Source organism: Cibotium barometz, chromosome 24 (genome assembly GCF_041138505.1).
Source record: "Cibotium barometz isolate CiBa-2024 chromosome 24, ASM4113850v1, whole genome shotgun sequence".
Classification (NCBI taxonomy): Eukaryota; Viridiplantae; Streptophyta; class Polypodiopsida; order Cyatheales; family Cibotiaceae; genus Cibotium; species Cibotium barometz.
The window spans coordinates 44,080,096-44,105,181 of record NC_141069.1 but is presented as its reverse complement, the minus strand read 5'-3'; positions in this window follow the sequence as shown (position 1 = coordinate 44,105,181).

Sequence of the window (25,086 nt, the reverse complement as noted above, 5' to 3'; positions counted from 1 at the left end):
AATGTTCAACTGGTTCTATCGCGTTCTGGTTGGCAAAAAAAGGTAAAAATCTCGCGGTAATTTGTCTCTTAGGTGTCAAATAATGAAAACTGTTAATGCAAGAAGAACTGAAGGATACAACCGATCAAATGCTAGGGAGAGACTACGGCAGTGGTGGGTTGCAAGCAAGCATTGGTGCGGTTCCTCATGGGCTTAAACTCTTTGATTATAATCTTTTTGTGTTTTTAAATTTTCTAAAAGTTTTAAAAAAATATATTTATAGACATATTTAAGTCATTTTTCATTTATAACCACCACATTTCATTTTCTTCTTTGTGCTCTACTCTCTCTTGCTCTCCCACTATCTCTCGCACACGTATATACCTAGGCCATGCCAGAAGAATAGGAGCAAGACAAGCGGTTTTTCTATCAACTCGGCCAACTACCTACTACAGCAAAAAGGACAAATCTACCTATAGTAACAGAGCAAGAGGCAAAGGAGATGAGAGAAGAAGAGAAGCGCAGGAAGGAGGCCGAATAAGCACAGTGCAGGAAGGAAGCTGAAGAAGCAGAGCGTAGTAGAGAAGCGAAAGAAGAGTGGCGTCGAAAAGAAGTCGAGGAAGGTCAAGGGCAACCACCCGAGATTGTTATTGAGGCCGACACCCTAGAGCAGCTAGAGGGTATCCTACAGAACAGGGAGGTCGAGCTCTTGTCCTATGGCATCACGAAAGATATCATTGACAAACAATTTGCTCTTGTGAGGGCAGCTTGGGAGAAAGAAATGCAAAAGAGACAACAGCCCAAAGAGGACGCAAGGAGGGCAAGCCAAGCACAGCCGCAAGCAGCCACAACATCCAGATGTCCAGTCAAGACGTGTGGCAAAAGAAAAAAAAACCAAAAAAAATTTAAAAAAAATGCCATGTGCGCTACGGCGCGGTAATCGCCTGTTTGACCAGGTCAAAATGCAGATTTTTGCGCCGTAGCGCACATGGCTATTTTTTAATATTTATATATATATATATATATATTTGGTCTTGGGATGCCTATAGGGCCCTTTAGGTGCCCTAATAGCCCCAAAATCTTATATATCTTATATATATATATATATATATATATATATCCTATATATCTTTTATATATATATATATATATATTCTATATATCTTTTATATATATTTAAAATGAATCCTAAACAATATTCGCTTTTTCCTGGCGTACTTGTGATATACCATTTTTCTATTAACACATGAACAAAAGCTTAAAATTGCAAGGCTTGAAATGGTATATCACAAGTACGCCATGAAAAAGCACAAATTACAATGCACAACAAATTTTTTTTATTAAACTTGGAAGAGAAGTTTGCATTACATCTTTTTTATAAGCTCTTGGAAGAGCTCAAGAGAGAGAGTTCTAGAGGCTGGTTTCTGGCCTAAGCTTTGGAATATATCACTCGGCTCATTGATTCCTTGAGCCTGAGAAAGGGCACAATGGCTTAAAACTGAGCCGGGATGCTTGCCCGTAAAGCAATACGAGGCAGCTTCCCTAGCTACCAAAATACATTTATTTATGTTTGAGGCTAAGGGGTCCTCCGACAAGACTGCACTAAGTGCTTTACATTTTAGGAGCTCGGCATAGGCGATCTCTGAATAGTCTAAATGAAAAACCCGCCGCACTATGTCGGCTCTGAGGGCAGGTATGTAGTGCCAAAGAGATGCATCCCGACCCTCTAACTTTGGCCGCATTCCTCCTACGCGCATAGCAAACTTGTCCACTTCAAAACAACATGTCAATATAGAAGTTAGGAAGCGTGAAATGATACAACTAAAAATCATTTGCTTTACAACTAAGAAGTTAGGACATACCTCAGTTGCATCGTCACTTGCAACTAGTTGCTCATTTGTCAAGTTTATGCTTCCTTGGTCTTGAGCATCGCCAGCAATCAAGGGCATGTGTGGTTCAAAGGCAGCTACGCTCTCATAGAATTGCACATCTTGCTTTATTTCAATTGGAATTCCAAGGATCTAAAAGTGAACGAAAAATTAGTCTTAATTGAATTGAGTCGAGAAAAAGTTACTTAACTGAGCCAAGTAATCGCCGAGACTTAGAAGTTCTGTCAGTGTGGAAAATAGAGTAACTGTACTCTTAACTTGGTTGATTGTGGAACAAAAAATCTGATAACTAGATCAAGGAAAGTTGATAATCAAACTTGATTCGCTCAAAGTGAAAAGATACCATCTTGTTTGTGGGAATTGGATTGAGATGTAGAATGATCTGGATTGATGTGTAGTGATGTGTGGAATGATGTGGGTGATGTGTGGATTGATGTGGAGTAATGTGTGGAAGGATGTGGAATGTGGGGAATGATGTGGAGTGATGAGAAGTGATGTGTAGTGATGTGTGGAATGATGTGGATAATGTATGGAATGATGTGGAGTGATGTGGATTAATATGGATTGATGTGTGGAGTGATGAGGATTGATGAGGATTGATGTGGTTGATGAGGATTGATGAGGATAGATGAGTGGATTGATGTGGATTGATGTGATTGATGAGAGGATTAATGTGAGGATTGATGTGATTGATGAGGATTGATGGGTGGAGTGATGTGGATTGACGTGGATGTTGTGTGGATTTATGTGGATTGATGAGATTGATGTGGATTGATGTGTGGAGTGATGTGGATTACGTGGATGTTGTGTGGATTTATGTGGATTGATGAGATTGATGTGGATTGATGGGTGGAGTGATGTGGATTACGTGGATGTTGGGTGGATTGATGCGGATTGATGAGATTGATGTGGATTGATGTGGATTGATGTGTGGAGTGATGTGGATTGTTATGGATGTTGTGTGGATTGGTGTGGATTGATGTGGTTGATGTGAATGAATGTGAAATGATATGGGATGTTGTGAATGAATGTGAAAATGATGTGAATGAATATGGGAATGATGTGGGAAGATGTGAATGGATATGGAATGATGTGGGATGAGATGTTGAATGATGTGGAATAATGTCGAATGATAAGGATGATGAGGAATGATGTGAAATAAAGAGAAATGATGAGGAATGATATGGAAAGATAGGAAAATTGTTTAGAAGCTGTATATGAAAACTGTTTTTTAAAGATTGTTTTACGTCAAGAATGTTGGGAGAAGCATTTTGACTATCTTATGGAATGAGATCGTGGGGACCTAAGTGGAAATGTTGCAACAGCTGACGGAGAGTCAAAGAAGGACGACTTGCGTGGCAAGATTCGACTGAGGTCTTGACCAGCCTCGGTTCGGTTAAAATGGTGAGCTTCTAGTATGGTGGATATAAGGGGCCAAGGAAGCGGCCTATGAGTGAAGCGCTAGGTCACCTAGTGTGTGCGAAGGAACCTAGAGGGTGCTGACCATACGGTGCTCGGGCTCGACTCATACCGTTTACAGGTAAAAAACAACAAATGAAAAACTTTGGATGAAGCCATTCATTCTGCTCGTATCTATGATGATACAATGGTCTCTTCCAAGTCTAAACCCATTACCGAGGAGAGGAACAAGCACAAAAGGAAGTTCTTCACACCAATGACGAGCACGACAGAGGGAAAGTCTTTGGACCAACCTTCGAAGAATTCGACTTCGACCCCAGCGAAGAAAAAATGTCTCCTTAAGGCTTTGAAACTCAAGAAAGAGGGACATTGCTTCATCTACGAAGAAAAAGGACATATGCGTAACGAGTGCCCGAAGCAAAAGGGTGCAAAGACCAATGCAAGACCCAAGCCAAAGGCAACTAAATAGTTGTCTTTGATAGGTACATCAGTTACTGTACTTTCTTGTCCTAGTACATGTTTTGATTGTCTGTTCAACTCTACAGTTTTTGGCTTGCATGATCTTCTCCGAGTTTATGGAGAAGTGAATGGCCATAGAATCCACATTCTTCTAGACCCTGGCAGCTCACACAATTTTGTTACTTACGAACTTGTGCAGAAATTGGGTCTTGACACAATACCCAGCGATCATACCTATGAGGTACGCCTACCTGCGGGTCGGCAAGTATGGGATCGAAAGGTAGAGACGCTACCGATCCGGATTCAGGACTACAAAGATACTCTGGAATGCTATATTATGCACCTAGAATATGTAGACTTGTTATTAGGGATTGAGTGGTTTAAGACTCTTCAAGTCTAGATAGATTAGTCTAGTCATATTTTTTCTTTTGAACATAGGAACACCCAGTATAGTATTTTGGGTGACTGTATGCATCCCTCTCAGGGACCTCTTGTAAATACATTTGATTTTGGCAATATAATGGATTCTATACTGCTTTCCATTGTGTATTGATTCCACTTTCTTCATTTCTCATACCTTCTATGGATGTCAATGAATTAAGTGTGTTTCAAAGCAAAGAATTACAAAAGATACTTGATTCGTTTCAAGATGTATTTCCTAAGGAGCTGCCATTGGGCTTACCACTTGAAAGGGTAGTAGATCATTGTATTGACCTGATCTGCTCACCCTGTTAGTATTCCACCTTACAGGATGAACCAAGCTGAGGAAGATGAGTTGGCCAAACAACTCGAAGATTATTTGAGGATGGGACAAATCTGTCCAAGTAAATCACCTTGGGGTGCACCTGTGTTGCTTAGGAGAAAGAAGGACAACACTTGGAGAATGTGCATAGATTACAAGAGATTGAACAAGCTAACAATTAAGAAGTGTTATCCTCTCCCTAGATCAGATGACTTGATCGATCGGTTAGCTGGAGTGAAATATTTCATGAAGATAGATTTGCGTATTGGCTATCACCAGATACATATTCATGAAAGGCATGTCGAAAGAACCACCTTTCAGACTAGGTATGGCCATTACGAGTTTCTCGTATTACCTTTTGGGTTAACCAATGCTCTAGCCACTTTTCAGCAAATGATGAACGATATTTTTCGTGAACATTTGGGAAAATTTGTGGTTGTGTTCCTGGATGATATTTTGATATATAGCCGTACTCTTGAGGATCATGTTAGACACCTCATGATTGTCTTAACTATTTTAAGACAGAATCGACTATATGCTAAATTAAGTAAATGTGAGTTTCTCATGACAGACATCATTTACTTGGGACACAGTCACTAGAGATATATTGAGCATTGACTATGACCGAGTTCAGAAGATTATGGCCTGGCCTATACCGCGAACACTGAAACAACTTTGTTCTTTTCTCAGTTTTGTTATTTTTCTTCAGAAATCTATGCAGGAGTACTCTTAGCTCACACTACCGATGACTGACTTTTTGTTGAGAGGTCGTGGACGTAAGTCAAATCAGCCTATCACTTGGAATAACGATCTAGATATGGCCTTCAAACTTTTGAAAGATAAAGTCAAGGAAGCACCTATCTTAGCATTACCCGATCCTAGTCAGCGGCCTTATGTTCTTGAAACTGATGTCGGTGACTATGCCATCAAGGCTGCTCTATTTCAAGATGGTAGATATGACACTCAATCTCATTGGCCAACCCTTGAGAAGGAGCTTTATGCTGTGATTCATGCTCTCAAGTTTTGGAGACATTATTTATATGGCTCCAGGTTTGTTGTATTGAGACTGATCATATCAGTCAATCAAGTATGTGTGTGATGCGGATGATTTGAGAGGAAGGAAAGCTCGATGGGCTGAATTAATGCAAGATTTTGATTTTGAGATTCGTTTATAGAAAAGGGTCCATGAATAGTGTCGCAGATGCGCTTAGTCGAATTAGAGAGGTGAATACTCTCGGTGGGGATAGCCAAGACTTGTGGGCTTGCCCACGGCTATCGAGGTTGGGAGGTGAGTCAGGCCTGCATCCCCTTCATGTTTGTATGGTTTGTTTGCAGGTTTCGAGTCTTGTACCAGGAGCGTTCTACGAGGAGATCCTATGGGGATTTGACAGAGAGTAACCCCAAGTCATGGACAGCATAATTTCTTTCATGTGTTCTGAGTTTTTTGGATTCATAGGCCACTGCATGACCTTCTTGCATAAGAGCACCGCCTAAGGCAAAACCCAGTGGCATCAGTAACTATCTCAAAAGGTTTGGTAAAATCTGGCAATTTAAGGATAGGGTTGGTTGCTAAGGCTGTCTTCAGTTTATCAAAGGCTGTCTTCAGTTTATCAAAGGCACTTTGACACATTGCAGTCCACTAAAAAAGGGTACTCTTCTTGAGAAGGTTAGTTAAAGGGGATGCTATCTGAGCATACCTGGGTATAAAGATCCTATACCATTCGGTTAATCCTAGGAATCCTCTGACTTCCTTTACCGTCTTGGGTTCCGGCCAATCTACGATGGCTTAGATCTTTGCGGGGCAGGAGAAATCCCATCTTTTGATACTATGAATCCCAAGTATTCCAGCTGGTCAACAGAGAAAGAACGCTCGCTCTTCTTTGCAAAGAGTTGGTGTTTTCTTAGGATTTCCAGGACCTTGCGCACATGATCTTCATGATCTGCAGCATTCTTTGAGTACACCAAGCTATCATCAAAGAAGACAAGAACAAAATCATCCAAGTATTCTGTGAGAATATCCTGCATAAGATGATTAAATGTCGCAGGGGCATTAGTAAATCCAAACGGCATGACTATGAACTCATAATGCCCATAGCGAGTATTGAATGCTGTCTTCGGGATGTCCTGTTCCTTGATTCTGATCTAGTAGTACCCGAATTTGAGATCTATCTTTGTGAACATTTGGGTCCCACTTAACCGATCCAGCAGTTCATCAATCCTAGGGATAGGATACTTATTTTTAATTGTTCATTGATTCAATCCTCTGTAGTCAATACAGAGTCTTTGCGTTCCATCTTTCTTCTTTCAAAAGAGAATGGGTGCACCCCAAGGTGAGACACTAGGTCTGACAAATCCTTGCTCTAATAATTATCTTAACTGCTCCTTAAGTTCTATGGCTTCAGGGACTGGCATTTTGTATGCATGCTGGGCTACTGGCTGAGCTCCAGGGGTTAACTTGATCTCATGATCTCCTTTGCGAGACGGAGGCATCTCAGTCAGCTCTTCAGGGAACACATCTGTATACTCACTTAACCACTCTGGTTCTTTAGCCTTGCATTAAATGTCTACCGGGGATTCATCTTAATGACATAAATAGCTTGCCTCTTTCTGAGTCCTTTTAACAATTTAGAAGCCTTGGCTAATTGCAGCACTGGGGATCCGGAAATTCTAGTTTCTTAAACTTTATTCCTGTGAAGGTCAAGGAAAGAGATGGTTCCATTATTGTGACAATGAATGTTAGCCTGATTCTTACCAATCCATTCCAAGGATTCTATCATAGATTCCCAAGGGTAGGACTCTGAACTGGCACTCTGTTACATTCCCATCTGGACTAAATTGAATACGATATGTCTCAGGTGTGTGAAAAGAATCTTTCCACTGGCCAATTCCACTTGCATAGGTTTCCTTGATTTTTGATTCATTAGGAAGTGAATGGGGTCTTCTTGGGCCCTTTAATTTGCCCAAGCCTAATCAAGGTGATTAAGGAATAGCCAAATGGGGGGTTGCCATGTGGACTGAAATGTTGGGTTTGTAAGAGAGGTGTAAGAGTGGTCAAAGGGTGCACTTTTTTCCCCAAAAAGGGGGAGGCAATTTTACAATTTTCGGACCTCCATAACTTCTACATACAAGCTCTGATTTGAGCGGAGATTATAGATCTGTGATCTACGCATCAAGAGCTTTCCATAGATATGTTACATGATATGGTTTTGTCCGCTAGATTTTAAATTCCATTTTTCCCCCAAAATTCAAATTCAAATAAAGTAGCCGTTTTGAAGCTTCTAATTAGAAAATGTTTCTTCTTAAGAGAAAAGGTTTGACTCCTTAAACTGCCAAATAAAAGGGCCCAAGAAGCCTTCCATTGAGGTCCTAATATAGGACTAATTTACACAGACATCCTAGGGAAATAAAAGAATGAGTACTGCCTGAATCAATCAAAAGCTTGAATTGCTTACCCTGGTACTTTGTTGGAGTCTGGAGGACTGAAAATTGACTGTTATTCCCTTAATGCTCTATTGCAGCATAGATTTGTCCTTTTTCTTCCTCCTTTTCCTCAGCTATAGTGACGGCTCTAGCTGCTACAGTCTGAGGTGGAACTCTCTCTCTTTGGCTACCCCAATTCCAGGAGGGAGTTTGGAGACTGCTTTGCATGGAGGCTGTAGGGAGGCTGCAGGGAGGTTGAGCTGGCACTCTTCTCGGGCTACCCTGATTTTGGCGCGGGAGGGAGACCTTGATTGGACTGATACGAAGGAGTCTGTCTTTGAATTCTGGGACCCTAGCTTCCTTGGCCCACAGAAGGAGATGGGTAATCCTTGAGCTGGTGCCCAAATCCCTGACATCCAAAGCACCTGTTCTCACTTTGAAGCTCTTCCCTCTCTATTCTTGAAAGAGCCAGAGTTCCTGAGAAAGAACTTCGAGGGAAAGGTCTTCCTTCATTCCTGAAACTTCCCGACTCTAGATTCTGGTTGGGACCTTGGTGTCTCTTTGGAGGCGAAAGGTTGGAAGAACTTCCCGGTGTCTAGAATCTCTTGAAGGATGAGGGAGCTGGCTTTGGAGGGACTTTAACGATGAAAGCTTTGGTGAAGTCCTTTGCCATTCTTACAGCTTCTGCCATCATGGACACTGGCTTTACATTCTTGACCAGGGTGTCTAAAGGTTCGTTCATTCCCCGAATGAACTTGGCCATGAGTTGCTCTTCATCTACTAGCGGTGGTGAAGTATTGAGGAGAAGAGCAAATGCCTGGTGATATTCTTCAATGGTTTTGCTCCCCTGGTTTAGCTCTAAGAATTCATTCATTTTGGTTTCTAAAAATCTGAGGGGACAAAATCTCTTCCTTAGATAGGCTTTAAGATCATTCCAGAACTGGGTATTCCTATCTAGATGGTTGGTGTCGCAATGGTTTCTCCATGCCACCCTCGCTGTTTCCACAATTTTCAGCCTAGCAAGAGCCATTTTGCTCCTCTCATTGTATCCGGTGACATCAAAATATTCCTCCATGGCTTCAACCCACTTCTCCCACAGCCTCACCTAAGTTCTCCCCTTCACCTTTGAAGGGTCCTGGCTGAGTTCTGTGAAGAGTCTTGCAAATGTCGGGGTCAAGCTCTTCCTCATCAGTGAGAGGATTTGGCTAATGGCCACAGTTCGACGGCCAGAGTTCGCTCGCCTCATGATTCTGCCAAAAATGATACATTATTAAATTTTTATTTTGATTTCGTAACGAGATCTTGAGACTTAAGAATTTTAGAAAATAACTTCTTAAACAAGATAAAAGATCTTATTGGAGATCTATGACATATGTCCGAGTAGTAGATTTTTCTTCATCAATTTGTCATATAATAAACAATCACTAATGCAACAGGGAATTTTTTCACAAAACATTTCTTTATTTATATAAAGGTTGCAATATGTACATAGAGAATCTCGGCTCCAGAAAGTCAAAATCTCCTCCCAGACGCATAAGATGGCGATACTGGGCTATAGATATGCCCCAATACAAATGTTCCCTTACTACCAAGGGAGCTACTATGTTCTCCTTAGGAATAAAGCGACTAAGAAGTTTGTAGATATGGCAGGAAAATATGAAATCTTGAGGCATAGGGTGATATAAAATAACACCATGTATCAGTTTTAGCCTCATCAGAATCATGGCCAATGAGATATTTTGCCTTAGCATCATGCGCTGGTCGCAAGAGGCATGGACATACTACCCCGCAAACCACTTGTGCTATCGTCTCTCCGCTAGGTCTAGGAAATAAAAATCCTCAAAATGGCCTGCGAGTCTGGCTCGACTCGTTTGAGTTGTAGCGGAACAGATGAGATGTTTGAAGGCAAAAGCAGTCATATCTTGTGACTCGGTGAGATCGGGAACACCAAATAAGTATGGAACTTCCATCTATAAAACCAAATTCTTTGATTAAAAATCTTCATTAATGAAGCTTAAGGAATGAAAATACAATACGTAAATGCTGTTTCTAAGTTTTTATTACAAATTTCTGATAAGAATTCATTTTTCCTTATTAGCTTTCAACAAAGCTCTGATACTAGCTGTGAGACCCCCACCCCCTTCGGGGTGCCCCCTTCGAGGGCGCTGGTGGCGGAAGCAGCGCCAGCCTCTCGCACGCGGCGGCAGGGATCCACACTTGGGCCACCACGGATGTCTGGACAAGAGACTAGCCCAGAGGTTCATCCGAACCCAAACTCGAAAAAAACTTCCCTCGCCCAGAAGGCACAGGCGATTCTACCAGGAAAATCATCTAATGAGAGAATTGATCTAACGAGTCAAAGTCTTAACTATCCAAACTCATCCGACCGAACCTGAAAGTCACATGGTCAGATCAAAGAAGAGACTTGCACTTGGTCCATAGAATCACCGCCTTTTTCCTCCTTTAACAAGACGCAGCCCCGCTGATTCCCTCCCACAGAACAAGGGTCTTCCTAGGACTTAATCTAACTAACGTAACTAATCATAACTTATTAGTATTTGTAGGAATCCCCCGATCTAGCCTACCCCAACCGGCCCATGGGTAATTAGCCAACCGCCCAAGCACTGTATTGGTGGGATTCCTTTATAAAAATTTAGTTATGTTTTTCTCGGGTACTGAGGAAAATAGTTCCCAGGCCCCCTAGCCAGCACTTCAAGCAAAATTTAAATTAGGCAAACCACTTACACACCCAATATGAAATTGCCATTATAACACATTCGGCTGTCTTTAAAACAATCTTTCAATGAAAATCATAGTATTACTGATCATAATCCTCCAAAATATTGAGTCCATTGTATTACAAAAGATATCATCTGGACTCTCCATTGAATACCAGCTGGTCAACCAACGAGATCCAATATCAAAATTCAGTTCAGAAAAGTCATTCTTTTCAGTTCATCATCAGAATCTTCCTCGATGTACGCATGGGTGTCCTAGCAACCGCGAGACAGTGCATCACCCGGTCAGAACCCTCTAGGATCCTACTTAGGTGTCCTAGCACTTCACTCAGGGAGGATCGCTTCGTCGGTCCTTGCCCATCGTACCGGAAGTGCACCATTTTAACCATACGGAGGCTGGTCAAGACCTTGGCAGGTTTTGCCGTGAGTGATGTCCCTCGACGACTCCCCGCCAGTTGTTGCAACAAGCCTCTTCTTAGTTAAATACATGCCAAATGCTTCCTCCAGCATTCTGGCAAGCATTCTGGCGTAAAGCAGTCCTTTAAAGAAAACAGAGATTCTATGTAAGTAAAATTCCCGGTTTGAGATTGGTTCCACAAAACCCTTTTTTGTTAATCCATATTTTCTTAATGAGAATCATTGATCTCTCATCAAGGTAATCTACCCATCATTTGACTATGTCCAACTAGATTCTTGGTGATTTCGGTCAAGGAAAAACTAGGTTAATTCAACGGTAGTCTATTCTTTGTATTAAGAATTGGAATTGGTTCACGAGGTTTTTGCTTGATTGAGATCGAGAGATGGACAAGTAGTTTATTGGCCGTCCCTCTCACAGTTGTAATCTATTCAAAATTATCCGGTTTAATTCTAATTTTGATTCCAAGAACTTTCTTCAGATAAATATCTACTGAATTTCTAACCATAAGGAAAATTTCACTGAACGAATTTCATTCCTTCCTAACCATAATGGATTAAGAAATGGTTCTCTATGAGAATATTTGATTTTTATGAAAATACTCTTCTTCTATTTAGTCTAATTTTGGATAATTATCAATTTGGTGATTTATCCACATAAAATATCTAAGGATATTCTTTCTACCAATTTAATTTATCATCCCTAATTATCTAGGCGGAATTATGGAGAAAATTCCTCTTTTGTCACCAAAATTTAATTCAAATCTTTCTCTACTTAAATACCATGAAAATTCTTCTTTTAACTAAATACAAATATCCATTTTTTAATAAGCTTAAAATTCCTCTTTTTCTCATTTAATGATTGAATTCCAATTGTCATGGGAATTCCTCTTTTATCATTTAAAAATTTCTCATGCATAAAATAAATTTATCTAAAATTCCTCTTAAAATTAAATAGAAATATCCATTATTTCAATTATGCCAAGAATTCCACTTTTACTATTTAAATGATTGAATTCCAAATGTCATGGAAATTCCTCTTTTATCATTTAAAATTTCTTATGCATAAAATAAATTTATTTGAAATTCCTCTTAAAATTAAATAAAAATATCCATTATTTTAATATACCAAAATTTCTCTTTTTCCATTTAATTACATGGATCTCCATTAACATGGGAATTCCTCTTTTGCATGAAATAAAATTACCAAAAATTTCTCTTTTCTTTACTTAATTATTTATGCATAAACACTAAAATTTTGTTCCCCATGAATTTGATGAAAATCATTCTTTTAGCATAGGATGTCTAATCCTAGAATATGGTAGGAAGTCCTCTTTTAGCATTATGCATAAAAATAAGATATGTACTATTTTCTAAAATTTTTGCCATAGCTTCGCTGCTATTACTGATAATTTTTAAATTTTCAAAAAAGAATATGACTTTGTAATACATTATGATAGAAGAACTATCCTTAATCAAAATTATGGAATTAAATCATAAATTTAGCCATAATCTTAATTATGATTAATCTAGTAGATTAGGCTATTTCTACTATTCTTCTTTTTCCAAAATGATAGGAATATCTCTTTTACATTTAGAATCACTTACAGTAGTTTTTTAACTACTTATAAATAATTTAAAAGAATTTACCATTACTTTATTACTTTGTATCATAAAAGCATAAAAATGCCATTTTCTTAACCTCTAGCTTAACAAGCTTAGAGTTTGGTTTTGAATTAAGAATTTATCAATGAGAGCATTCTTTTTCTAAAGAATCAGCCATAGGAATGACTATTCTTTTGGGAGAGAGAATACATAAAAAACATTCTAAATAAGCATAAAGATTAACTTTTTTGTGATTAATCATTAAAGTTCTTAGAGAAAGCTTGATTTGAATAAAAAACAACTAATTAGAAACTTATCAAACTTGAGAGGGGTTGAGAAGTGAAATCATTTGAGAATATTAACAAAAACCATTAAATTCCTTCTTATCTCTAGGTTTGGCTTGCTTCTTTATCTAGAAGTGAAGCCCCCAACCAATCAATTGGTTTAGTGAGTTGAGAAGAAAGCTCCAAGAGTTGTTGAAGAGAGAGAGAAGCTCCAATCTCTGTAAAAGTAGAGGATTTTTAAGGGATAATAGAAAATATGATTATTTTAATGTAATACTGGCATGGTATAGCTCAAAGATGAGAATACAGAATAATGAGTGTCTATTTATAGGTGAGGGAGGCCACAAACTAATTCCAATTAAGTTCTAGAATTTTCCAACTTTAGTTTGGCTGAATTTGGACAAGATTTGGACCAGTTTGGGTCCCTTTTTGATCTAGGAGAGAGGAGAGATAAAAATATCTCATTTTTTTTGAATTAAAAAACCTTCCCACACATGTGAAGGAGGAGCCTACCTCAAGGGTCCCCCTTTACCAAGGTGTAAAAAATTCATCATTCCTCCAAAATATCTCATTTTTTAAAGTAATATCTCTTAATTTTTAACTAATAAACCTTGTACTCAGTCAACTCTTCATCTTATCTGAGCATTTACTTATTTTTGGGTATTTTTTTAATTCATTGGATTTATCTCATCCCAACACTTGGATTAATCCTATTGGTCCATAGGAACCTTAATTGGACCATAATCCAGAAATTTTGAAAATCTGGACCCTTAGGCTAAGGTCACTTATATCATTTTTAATTGATTCCTAATGCACCTTGGAGAATTTATTTTGAACTTTTTGTTTCAAGGAAATATATTTTTGATATTAGGAGAATTTTCACATTAAAAAATATCTCAATTTTGAATTACCTCTCTCTAGAATTTTTCTTCTCTCTAGACAAAAACAAGGAAAAATAATATTTTCTTGTATTCAGAAATAGGGAATGATTACAGGGGATTGAGGTAAAATTTTATTCATTATATAGGCTAAGGAGGAATCTTACACAAACGGTCAATCTGCATGCAACGAATAAAACAATGACACGTGGTAAAAGTACTCTCTACACGTGTCGCATTTAAAGCACACTTTCCCATTATTTAATGTCATTTTATTTATTGCAATCCATGAATGCGTGTTTGGTTTTTAGTCTCTCTCAAAAGCGGAATTAAGCTGATTTTGTGTACTTTACACGCCTCAGGACCAACGCTCTAGCTTAGCCTCCAACACTCTAGCTCACGAACCCCGCTCCAGCTGCCTCACGACAATGCTCCATCTACTCACGACCAACGCTTTAGCTCAACGAAATCTCTTACCAGGTATCTATTTCCAGATCACATTACCATCACAAAAATAGCATTAAATATACCTTTTAAAGACCAGAATGCATCGGAAGCACATTTGTTTCCTTATTTCTTAAGGGTAACACCTGTCGAGTGAAGAAGTCATTATTTATGCTTGTTTCTTTAAAAATTTGACAATACAATCGTCCCTGTACATAAAAATATATGTATGTTTACTACATACATATATGTACAGTGACAACTGTATCATCATACTTGTAAAGAAATATACTTAAATATATTTTAACATACAACACAATATACCAAAATCTTTATGATAGTCGAAAGGCGTGATATCCCGTTTCCAGTCTTCTTATTTTTTCTTATTCGCGTTAAATGGCTACTAGATGCATATATTCTAGCTACTCTAAGCAAATAGTCGAAATTAAAAGATCCTAAATTAGTAGCTACTCAAAGCCTAATATTACATTTTTTGGTTATATGCACCATATTTCTATATGATTCTACCTATGAATATAGTTGTGTATGTGTATATAGAAACACACACCCACATACACACGAGAATTTGGTCATGATAGCCGAAAGAAGACGCGATATCCCGTTTGCAAACCTCTTAGATTCTCATATTTGTGTCAAATGGCTAGCATAGATATATATGCGCACATATATATATATGTGTGTGTGTGTGTGTGCGTATATATACGTATCTATTTATATATATATATATATACCAAAATCTTTATGATAGTCTTAAGGCACGATATCCCGTTTCCAATCTTCTTTTTTTTTCTTATTCGCGTTAAATGGCTACTAGATGCATATATTCTATAGCTACTCTAAGCGAATAGTCGAAATTAAAAGATTCTAAATTAGTAGCTACTCAAAGTGAATATCGCGTCTTTCGGCTATATGCACCATATTTCTATATGATTCTACCTGCGAATATAGTTGTGTATGTGTATATACCCACACACATGAGAATTTGATGTAGCCATTTGACGCGAATATGAAAATCTAAGAGGTTTGCAAATGGGATATCATGTCTTTAGGCTATCATGACCAATTGCTCATATGCTTGTACCTACGTTTATATAGAAATGTAAAGCGTATATGTGTGTGTGTGTGTGTGTGTGTGTGTGTGTGTGTGTGTTTGTGTATAAAGTGTATATGAGAGAGAGAGAGAGAGAGATGCTTATGGATATGTTTTGAAAAATGCAGTTTTTTATATGGCGAGGACTAAGAGAACTGCCCATAGGCAGGGCAAGGGTCCCGATGTTGGTACGAAAGCTGCTGGTAAACAAAGGAGAAAGGGAAAGCCTATGCATATTTTGAAACAGGCCAGGTGTAGTAGATTTTCTCAAAGGCTAACTATTTTAAGGGAGATTAGGAAAGCTCAAAAATGTATTGAGTTTTGTATTCCTAAGGCTCCTTTCCAGAGGATAGAGAGATCAGTTTGTGATCAATGGTCTCTTCAGATGAGGTGGAAGAGAGCTTGCTTTGTCTTCAAGAGGCAGCCGAAGATTTTATTCTAGAATATTTCAATGATATGTGTATAGTTGCTGCACACAGAATCACCATCATGGTTAAAGATTCAGAGACTCTGAAGAGAGTTAGATGGAGATTCGAGAAGCTTCTGTTTCCTGCCGAAATAATTGATCGTAAAATGAGAGATATTCTTATGATACCCCCTGTTAGGAAAGCAGAGCGATGACATAAAGATCACAAAGGTTACACATGAAGTTAATACAAGAGCTAGGGCTGAACAGGAGGCTAGGTTACAGCAGCAGGAAGCACTGAAGTAGAAGAATGCAAAGGCCATGGAGAAGCCTACAGAGGTTGAGCTTTCAAGGGACAAGTTGTACCAGGAGGAAACTGCAGAATTAGATGCTGTTAATTTACATGAATTATTAAAATTTCTTAATGGTATATATGTCTTCGTAGCCCTGGACGATGGGGAGAGACAACTCTATTTTGTATGTTTGTCTAAAGTAAGTTCTTCTTCATCTAAGTCTAAAGTAAGTTCTTCTTCATCTGAGTCTAATGTATTTGTTTGCTTCAAGTTTGATAATTTCTTGTGTTAATGTTTATTTTCTTATTTGACAGTTTGGTAAAGTGTAAGATCCCTGTAGAGTCCCAGACTGAAGTTTTTATTCTTAATTCTCAACTGGCTCCTCTACTAAGGATCAAAAGTACTCCATCGGATAACATAAGAAAATGGTTTACCTACTGCAACTTCAGGGAAGTCAACACGATTATTTTTCCATCAAGGTAAATATACATATTTTTTGATATTATTTAAAATTTTGATTGATTTAATGTCTTGTTCTTAACTCTGGTTTTTAATGTTTCAGCAATCATTGGAGCCTTGTCTGTTTGGAGGTAGACAAGAAGATAGTCTGGACTATAAATTCCATACCAGGCACACACACCCTGAATTGAGACTGTGAGTCTTGCTCATTTATGTTACTCTAAATTACCAAGTCCTTCTGTAATTTCTGATGTCTTAATAAATTTGTATGCCTTGACAGTTGTATTAAGAGAATGCTTGCAGCTATTGGCCTTATTTGCCTTCTTGAAGGTATTTTTGATTCTGCAATCAAGGAAATATTTGTGCCATATCAAACAAATGGCTATTCGTGTGGCTGGAGAACTATTATACATGCAGAGTACCTACTAACAGCATGTTTCAACATAACCCTACATGGACCAAGGTAATAAAACTTGTTGATAATTTCTCCCTCAGCAATCATAAATTTATGCTCTACTAAACTTGATGATTTTTTTCTCTTTCACCGCAGTCAAATATTGAAAGATATGACAATCTCTTTGTGGAGCGCTAAAGAGTAACCATGATATGGATGATCTTCAAATGTGCTGAGGAGGAGAAGACCCCACAGAATGAACCTACTTTCCCAGATGAGGTTGAGGTTCTCGTCGACTATGGAACTGTTGTTCAGAGAAAGGTGAGGATGGAAAAGGAGAGAAGGAGGGCAGAGAAGAGAAAGGTGAGGAGGAGGAGGGCAGAGAAGAGGAGGTTGAGGAGGGCATGGAAGAGAAGGGTGAGAAGGAGAAGATGGATGAGGAGGAGAAGAAAGATGAGAAGATTAAGAAGGGCAGGGAAGAGAAGTGTGAGGTGGTGGAGAATATGGGTGAGGAGGAGAAGAAGGATGAGAATGTTTCAGAAACCAGAACAATGAGTTGGAGGAGGAGGAGGGAGTTGAGCTCAAGGACACAGATGGAGATGTGGAACATACACCTCAAAAGATTGATGAGCCAGTAGACAATTTATTTGTAACATTCTTTAAAGACATGCCCATTACATTTTTAAGTAGTGAAGGTTTGTAACATTTCTTATCAAGCTAATTGAAATGTTTTCTGAATTTAGAGACTGATAATTCTAGACGTAAATGGTCTGCTTCTCAGAAGGACGGAAAAGGAGAGAAGGAAGGCAGCCTAAGAGAAAGGTGAGGAGGAGGAGGGAAAAGAAGAGGAGGTCGAGGAGGGCATGGAAGAGAAGGGTGAGAAGGAGAAGATGGATGAGGAGGAGAAGAAAGCTGAGAAGATTAAGACGAGCAGGGAAGAGAAGTGTGAGGTGTTGGAGAATATGGGTGAGGAGGAGGAGAAGGATGAGAATGTTTCGGAAGACCAGAACAACGAGTTGGAAGAGGAGGAGGGAGTTGAGCTCAAGGACACAGATGGAGATGTGGAACATACACCTCAAAAGATTGATGAGGCAGTAGACAATTTATTTGTAACATTCATGCCCATTACATTTTTAAGTAGTGAAGGTTTGTAACATTTCTTATCAAGCTAATTGAAATGTTTTCTGAATTTAGAGACTGATAATTCTAGACGTAAATGGTCTACTTCTCAGAAGGACGGAAAAGGAGAGAAGGAGGGCAGAGAAGAGAAAGGTGAGGAGGAGGAGGGCAGAGAAGAGGAGGTTGAGGAGGGCATGGAAGAGAAGGGTGAGAAGGAGAAGATGGATGAGGAGGAGAAGAAAGATGAGAAGATTAAGAAGGGCAGGGAAGAGAAGTGTGAGGTGGTGGAGAATATGGGTGAGGAGGAGAAGAAGGATGAGAATGTTTCGGAAACCAGAACAATGAGTTGGAAGAGGAGGAGGGAGTTGAGCTCAAGGACACAGATGGAGATGTATACTTCTTACCCTTGTATGTTGGGTACTTGTTGTTACCTCCTTGCTGAGCCATTTAATATACTGATGGATTGTGGGGAGATGTGGAGCGCTTGCTCTAGAGACCGAGCGGGACATGCTACTCATACAATTGATTCCGCACATACTAGGTGATGAGCTCTCTTGCTATTGATTCTGCAAGAAGTTCCCCGAAGTGTTGCGCTAGAAGGTTTCCTTCATGAGAGAAATAGTGAGATTGAAAAAGAAATAGGATAGCCAAACTGTCGGCGGTGGTCAGCCCCTTGTATCTCTCTATATATCTATCTTCTAATTTCTAACTACTTACTTCTTTGCTATCTTGGAAGGACCTTCTTCTTGTCCCTTCCAGCCGTTGCCTACTATTATAAGACTCATTCTGTTTTAACAAACTGTTACAATAAAGTACATATGATTAAAATGGGCATGCGTGTGTGCTGCCATCTGTGCCTGACTATTGGTGTGCCGGCCTTTTACTGTCGGCCTCTTGTGTCTTCCGGCTAGTTCTTCAGGTCCCACCCATCAACTCCTGTCAGACACTCAATAGAGAATCATGGTCCTAGATGCCAGGATCCCAAATGAAAGTGGCTAGAGTAGGTGCTTCAACAAAGGCCATAGATATATAAGTACCATGGGCCACAAGGCCTAATGAGGATGCATGTGGAGCTGATGATTTTGGATGAGTCATGGAATCACAATGTATACCAAAAGGCTTCCCCTCAATGAATGTACCACCATGTGGAGAGAAGTCCTTCTCATAAAGAAAGAAAGCCAAGGCTGGTGTCAAGGCTATTTGCTACATAATTTCCATATAAAGACTAGTTCATGATGATGATATGAAGTGTTTGTTGATGAAATGAGGAAAAATGTAGCTCAACTGCTAATGTGAGATACTAGATATTTGATGGGTGTATAGGAGGTGTGCTTATCAAAGAACATGCTACCTCACTAGACTGGGCAAGATATCCATGTGAAGATCTGGATAGAAAACATCTATGCGATCCTGAAGTAGTAAGAGGTTATAGGGAAGGCTATGATGAGCCATGTAGAATAAGGAGCCTCTATTCATCATGTCATGATGTGTGGACCATGTGTCTCCAAAGATCACACAAGAAAAACCCCCCCGTGTTGCTACCAAGAATGGAACTAGATCCCAGATACCCTCATAGTACCGAAGGGTTTTCTTAAAATTGGTAATGCAAGCATGATCATGGGGAATGGGTATCTAATGAAGTAGTGACACTAATGAATGCATGTTGGATCACAAAAATGAAATGGAGCAAAGTATGTATATATGTGACCAGTGTGTACGTATCAACTTTTGTAACTATGTGCACACAAATGGAGAGGTATAATGTGATCCATTTATATCTACGTGGAGTGCAAGATACAAGGATGAGTGATCAATACACATTGTGTGCCAAAATGTATAGGCTATGTGCCTCTCTTATGAAAGAAATAGGGCCCTCAAAGGTGTAATAAAAGCAGAAAAAAGATAGGAGTGTTTAATGATGGTGCTTTCCTTCTTGGCAAAAAAGTGTAAGTGTAAATAACACTTAAAAAATGGGAGGGGATAGATGATGTTTAGAAAAAAAATGGTTAGTAGGTAGTGCGATAAATTTTATTTATAATTTTTGAATATTTTTATGGAGGGTAGGTAATTAGTCGAGCATATTTTTGAGTTGTAAACAAAAGGTTGAAAGAAAGCGAAAAAACCTAAAGAAAGCTCGTAGGGATGCGGGCGCGGGGGGAAGAAAAATAAACAACTTTGGGATAAGAAGTGACTGGAAGAGAAGAGAAAGTTAAGGGTTTCAGAGACAAAAGAAAGAGAACATTTGCCGTTGTTTCCTTCTCGTTTCTGGTTCCTGACTTGCTGGCCATGGAAAGGAACCTGTATCTGTCGCTTCACACAAGGCTATGTGTCGTCTCAAGTTTCAGCAGTGCCAAGAGAGTCTGGATCTCGCCTGTCGCTTCCCACAAGGCTGTGTGTCTCTGAAGTTTCAGTGGAGCCAAGAGAGCTTCTATGGTGTTGTCATGCTCGCCTCCTTTCTTCACCTGTTGTTTTTTTGTGTTGTTTCTCTTTGCTGCTGTGGGTACCAACCTATTTCCGTTGGCCACCTTACTGGTACCTTCACAGCGCACGTCTCTTCACTTGTTGGGTCGTGGGTATTAGACTGTCTTACAGCTCCTAACAGCCCATGTCACCTCACACTGGCTACAGTCGTTTGCTCCACTTGTGGGTCTGGCTACTGATTGTATATTGGCTGCTCAGTGTATACCTCTCACACTGGCTACTGTACCTCCTTTTTTGCTTCAAGACTATGCTCTGGCCTTTACTGCCTGACATTACTTTGTTTGTCGTGTGCAGCCTTCTATGCTTCGGCTTAACCTTATTTCTTTTTGCCACCCAAGCTGCTTCTGCCTTGCCTGAGTTACCAGTTAGGGTACTAAATTGACCACCTTCTCCTACTTTTGCGACCTTTCAGCTGAGGTGACTTCTGGTTGACTAATAAATACACTAAATTTAATGGCTCACCGAAAAAACGTGTACAGCGAAAATCGACCTGGTAAAAAATACACTAAAAGTCGATTTTACCCAATGATGCCATGACTAGAGTGGGCCTTCTTCTCGTTTGAGTGAAAACATGTGTGGTGAAAATCCTTGTGTTTTTGTACTCCTTGCTAGGCTTGTATATGATGTGCATTAGGAACAATAATTCAAGGCATTTAGGTGAGTAATCCTTTGTGCTAAGCAATATCTTTTACTTAGAGAATAACAATGCATGGTATTTGCTTAACATTTCCTTCTTAATTTTTGTGCATTGAACACCTCCCCTTGTAAGTTAACTTCTTTTGTCACTCTTTGATGATACCCAACCATTTTTTTTGGACAAACAACATCTTTGCTACTACCATTTGCAATGCATTACCACAATAGACTCGTTATTTTTGAAGAGAAAAACATCTTCCCAATGTTCCTTCACATTTAATCTTGTAATGTCATTTTAACAAATTGAAAAATGAACTAAGATACCAAATTTGTAAATACACTAGCTTGTTGTAGAAGTCTTGGTCCCCAAGCCATCTCATCCTTGCTCCTTGTTTTGCGAAGCATTATTGGTCTCGTCTTTGAGTGTGTTGCCTCCTTGTGAACTAGTCCCAGGAGTTAACAGAACCACGTTAACTCTATTTCTGCACCTCTGGGCATCTGCATGACATTGGAATCCATATAGAAGGCAACCTTGTGAACTGGTCCCATGAGTTAACGGAACCATGTTAACTCTATTTTTGTACCTCCGGGCATGTGCATGACATTGGAATCCATATAGAAGGCAACCTTCCCCAAGTCAGTGCAATCTCACTCTGGATCTTGGGGAATAAGGATTAGGGTTTAAAAATAAGTTAATTACAAAAGGAATAAAAGAAAAAAGCCGACAAAAGTCTCTCTCTCTCTCTCTCTCTCTCACACACACACACACACACACTTGCTCTGACCCTCTCTCTCACACACACATTAACTCAACTCACTTATCAATGGATTAAGGTCGGGACTAGACGTCACACATGGTTGGGTACCATCACACAAGCAAGGAATCCCTAGAAAGGAAGAAAGCTATGCTACCTCAAGAAGTACACACACACGAACCCCTTGATAGCTTTCCATACAAAGTAAGAAAGTAAGAAGAAGCAACTAAGCCATGTTAGCAAGTAACCTAGATGCCTCTCACACACATTAGGAGCTCAAACCAGCAAATCTTCAACACCCTAAACCATACACACCCTTAAGACTCACACATGAGCTCACAAAAAAGATCGGAGTGTTTAATGATGGTGCTCTCTATCCTTCTTGGCAAAAATAGTGCAAGTGTAAGTAACACTTAAAAAAATGGGAGGGGATAGATGACGTTTAGAAAAAAAAAGGTGTTAGTAGGTAGTGAGTTATTTTTTATTTATAATTTTGAGTATTTTTATGGAGGGTAATTAGTCGAGCATATTTTTGAGTTCTAAACAAAAGGTTGAAAAGAAGGGAAAAATCCTAAAGAAAGCTAGTAAGGGGAAGAAAAATAAACAACTTTGGGATAAGAAGTGAGTAAGGTTAGGCTAGGGTTTCAGAGAGAAAGAAAGAATATTCGCCGTCGTTTCCGTCTCGTTTCTGGTTCCTGACTTGCTGGCCATGGAAAGGAACCTGTATCTGTCGCTTCACACAAGGCTATGTGTCGTCTCAAGTTTCAGCAGTGCCAAGGGAGTCTGGATCCCGACTGTCGCTTCCCACAAGGCTGTGTGTCTCTGAAGCTGCAGTGGTGCCAAGAGAGCTTGTATGGTGTTGTCATGCTCGCCTTCTTGCCTCACCTCTTGTTTTTTTGTGTTGTTTCACTCTTTGGTGCTGTGGGTACCAACCTATTTCCGTTGGCCACCTTACTGGCTGCACCTTCACAGTCCGGGTCTCTTCACTTGTTGGGTCGTGGGTATTAGACTGTCTTACAGCTCCTAACAGCCCATGTCACCTATTTCCGCTGGCCACCTTACTGGCACCTTCACAGTCCGGGTCTCTTCACTTGTTGGGTCGTGGGTATTAGACTGTCTTACAGCTCCTAACAGCCCATGTCACCTCACACTGGCTATAGTCGTTTGCTTCACCCACTGGCTACAGTTGTTTGCTCCATATGTGCGTCTGGCTACTGATTGTATACTTCCCTTACTGGCTGCTCAGTGTATACCTCTCACACTGGCTCCTGCACCTCCTTTTTTACTTAAGCCTATGCTCTGGCCTTTACTGCTTGACATTACTTTGTTGGTTGTGAGCAGCCCTCTATGCTTCGGCTTAACTTCACACCCTCTCTTATTTCTTTTTCCTCACCGTTAGACCCAAGAGACTTGTCTTTACCCAGAGCTTGCCAAACTCTTCCTCGAAAAAAACTCTCTCCACCCGCCGGCCCAAGCTGCTTCTTCATGAGTTACCAGTGAGGGTACTAAATTGAGCACCTTCTCCTACTTTTGCCACCTTTCAACTAAGGTGTCCTCTGGTTGACTAACAAATAATGGCTCCAAAAAATTTAAGCATGACGGTTGCCATATCATATATCATCTGGGTCAGAAATCAAAACCAAGTCTTCCCCTACGAAAGAGAAAATTTTATCCTTAGCCTCTTTGAGTTTTAAAGATTTGAGAAATAAATGAGGGAAAACATCCGCCGGGGGCGGGGGGGGGGGGGGTTCATTTAATATGTAAGTATACCACGTGAGTTTGAATGAAGGAGTTTTTAATTTAAACTTTTAAGGTAAATACATTTATAGAAGGGGTTTTTTAATCAATTTTGAAAAAATACCTCGTAAGTCCATAAAGAAAAATGGATCATTTTATTCATGAAAAATTCATAGGTAAGGGGTTTTTTAAATACCCCTTGAACGCACGTGATACATAGGGTTTCTTAGTAGTGCAACTCCTAAGGGGACATCATTGCTCGTGAAAAGTATTTTTCTCAACCAATGGACAAAGGAAACACATTGAAATTTAGCCGGTTTTTTAGCTCAAAATGATGAGATTTACCGGTTTTATAACTAAAAATTGTAAAAGTTGACCGATTTTCTTCAAGAGAAACTCCAATTTCATTCGGGATTTTGAAATTTCACCTGGTAAAAAATACACTACAGGTCAATTTTCATTTCATGTACACTGGTTGAGCTAGAGCGGGCTCACCCAATGAGTGCCATAACTATAGTGGGCAGCCCAACCAAGCCTCCTTCTCGTCTGAGTGAAAACATGTGTGGTGAAAATCCTTGTGTTTTGGTCCTCCTTGCTAGGCTTGTAGATGATGTGCATTAGGAACAATAATAAATGGCATTTAGGTGAGTAATCCTTTGTGTTAAGCAATATCTTCTACTTAGAGAATAACAATGCATGGTATTTGCTTAATATTTTCTTCTTAATTTATGTGCATTGAACACCTCCCCTTGTAAGTTAACTTCTTTTGTCGCTCTTTGATGATACTCAAGCTGCAAGCACTTTTTGGACAAATAGCATCTTTGCTACTACTATTTGCAATGAATTATCACAATAGACTCGTTTTTGAAGAGAAAAACAACTTCCCAATGTTCCTTTACATTCAATCTTGTAATGTCATTTTAACAAACTGAAAATTAAACTAAGATACCAAATTTGTAAATGCACTAGCTTATTGTAGAACTCTTGGTCCCCAAGCCATCTCATCCTTGCTCCTTGTTTTGCGAAGTATTATTGGTCTTATCTTTGAGTGTGTTGCCTCCTTATGAACTGGTCCCAGTAATGGAACCATGTGAACTCTATTTCTGCACTTTCGGACATCTACATGACATTGGAATCCATATAGAAGGTAACCTTCCCCAAGTCACCGCGGTCTCACTCTCGATCTTGAGGAATAAGGATTAGGGATTAGGGTTAGGGTTTTACTTGCAAAAGAAATAAAAGGAAAAAGTTGAGAAAAATATATATATCTCTCTCTCTCACACACTTGCTTTCACCCTCTCTCTATCTCTCTCACACTTGCTCTGACCCTCTCTCACACACACACATTAACTCAACTCACTTATCAATGGATTAAGTTCGGGACTACATCTCACACATGGTTGGGTACCATCACACAAACAAGG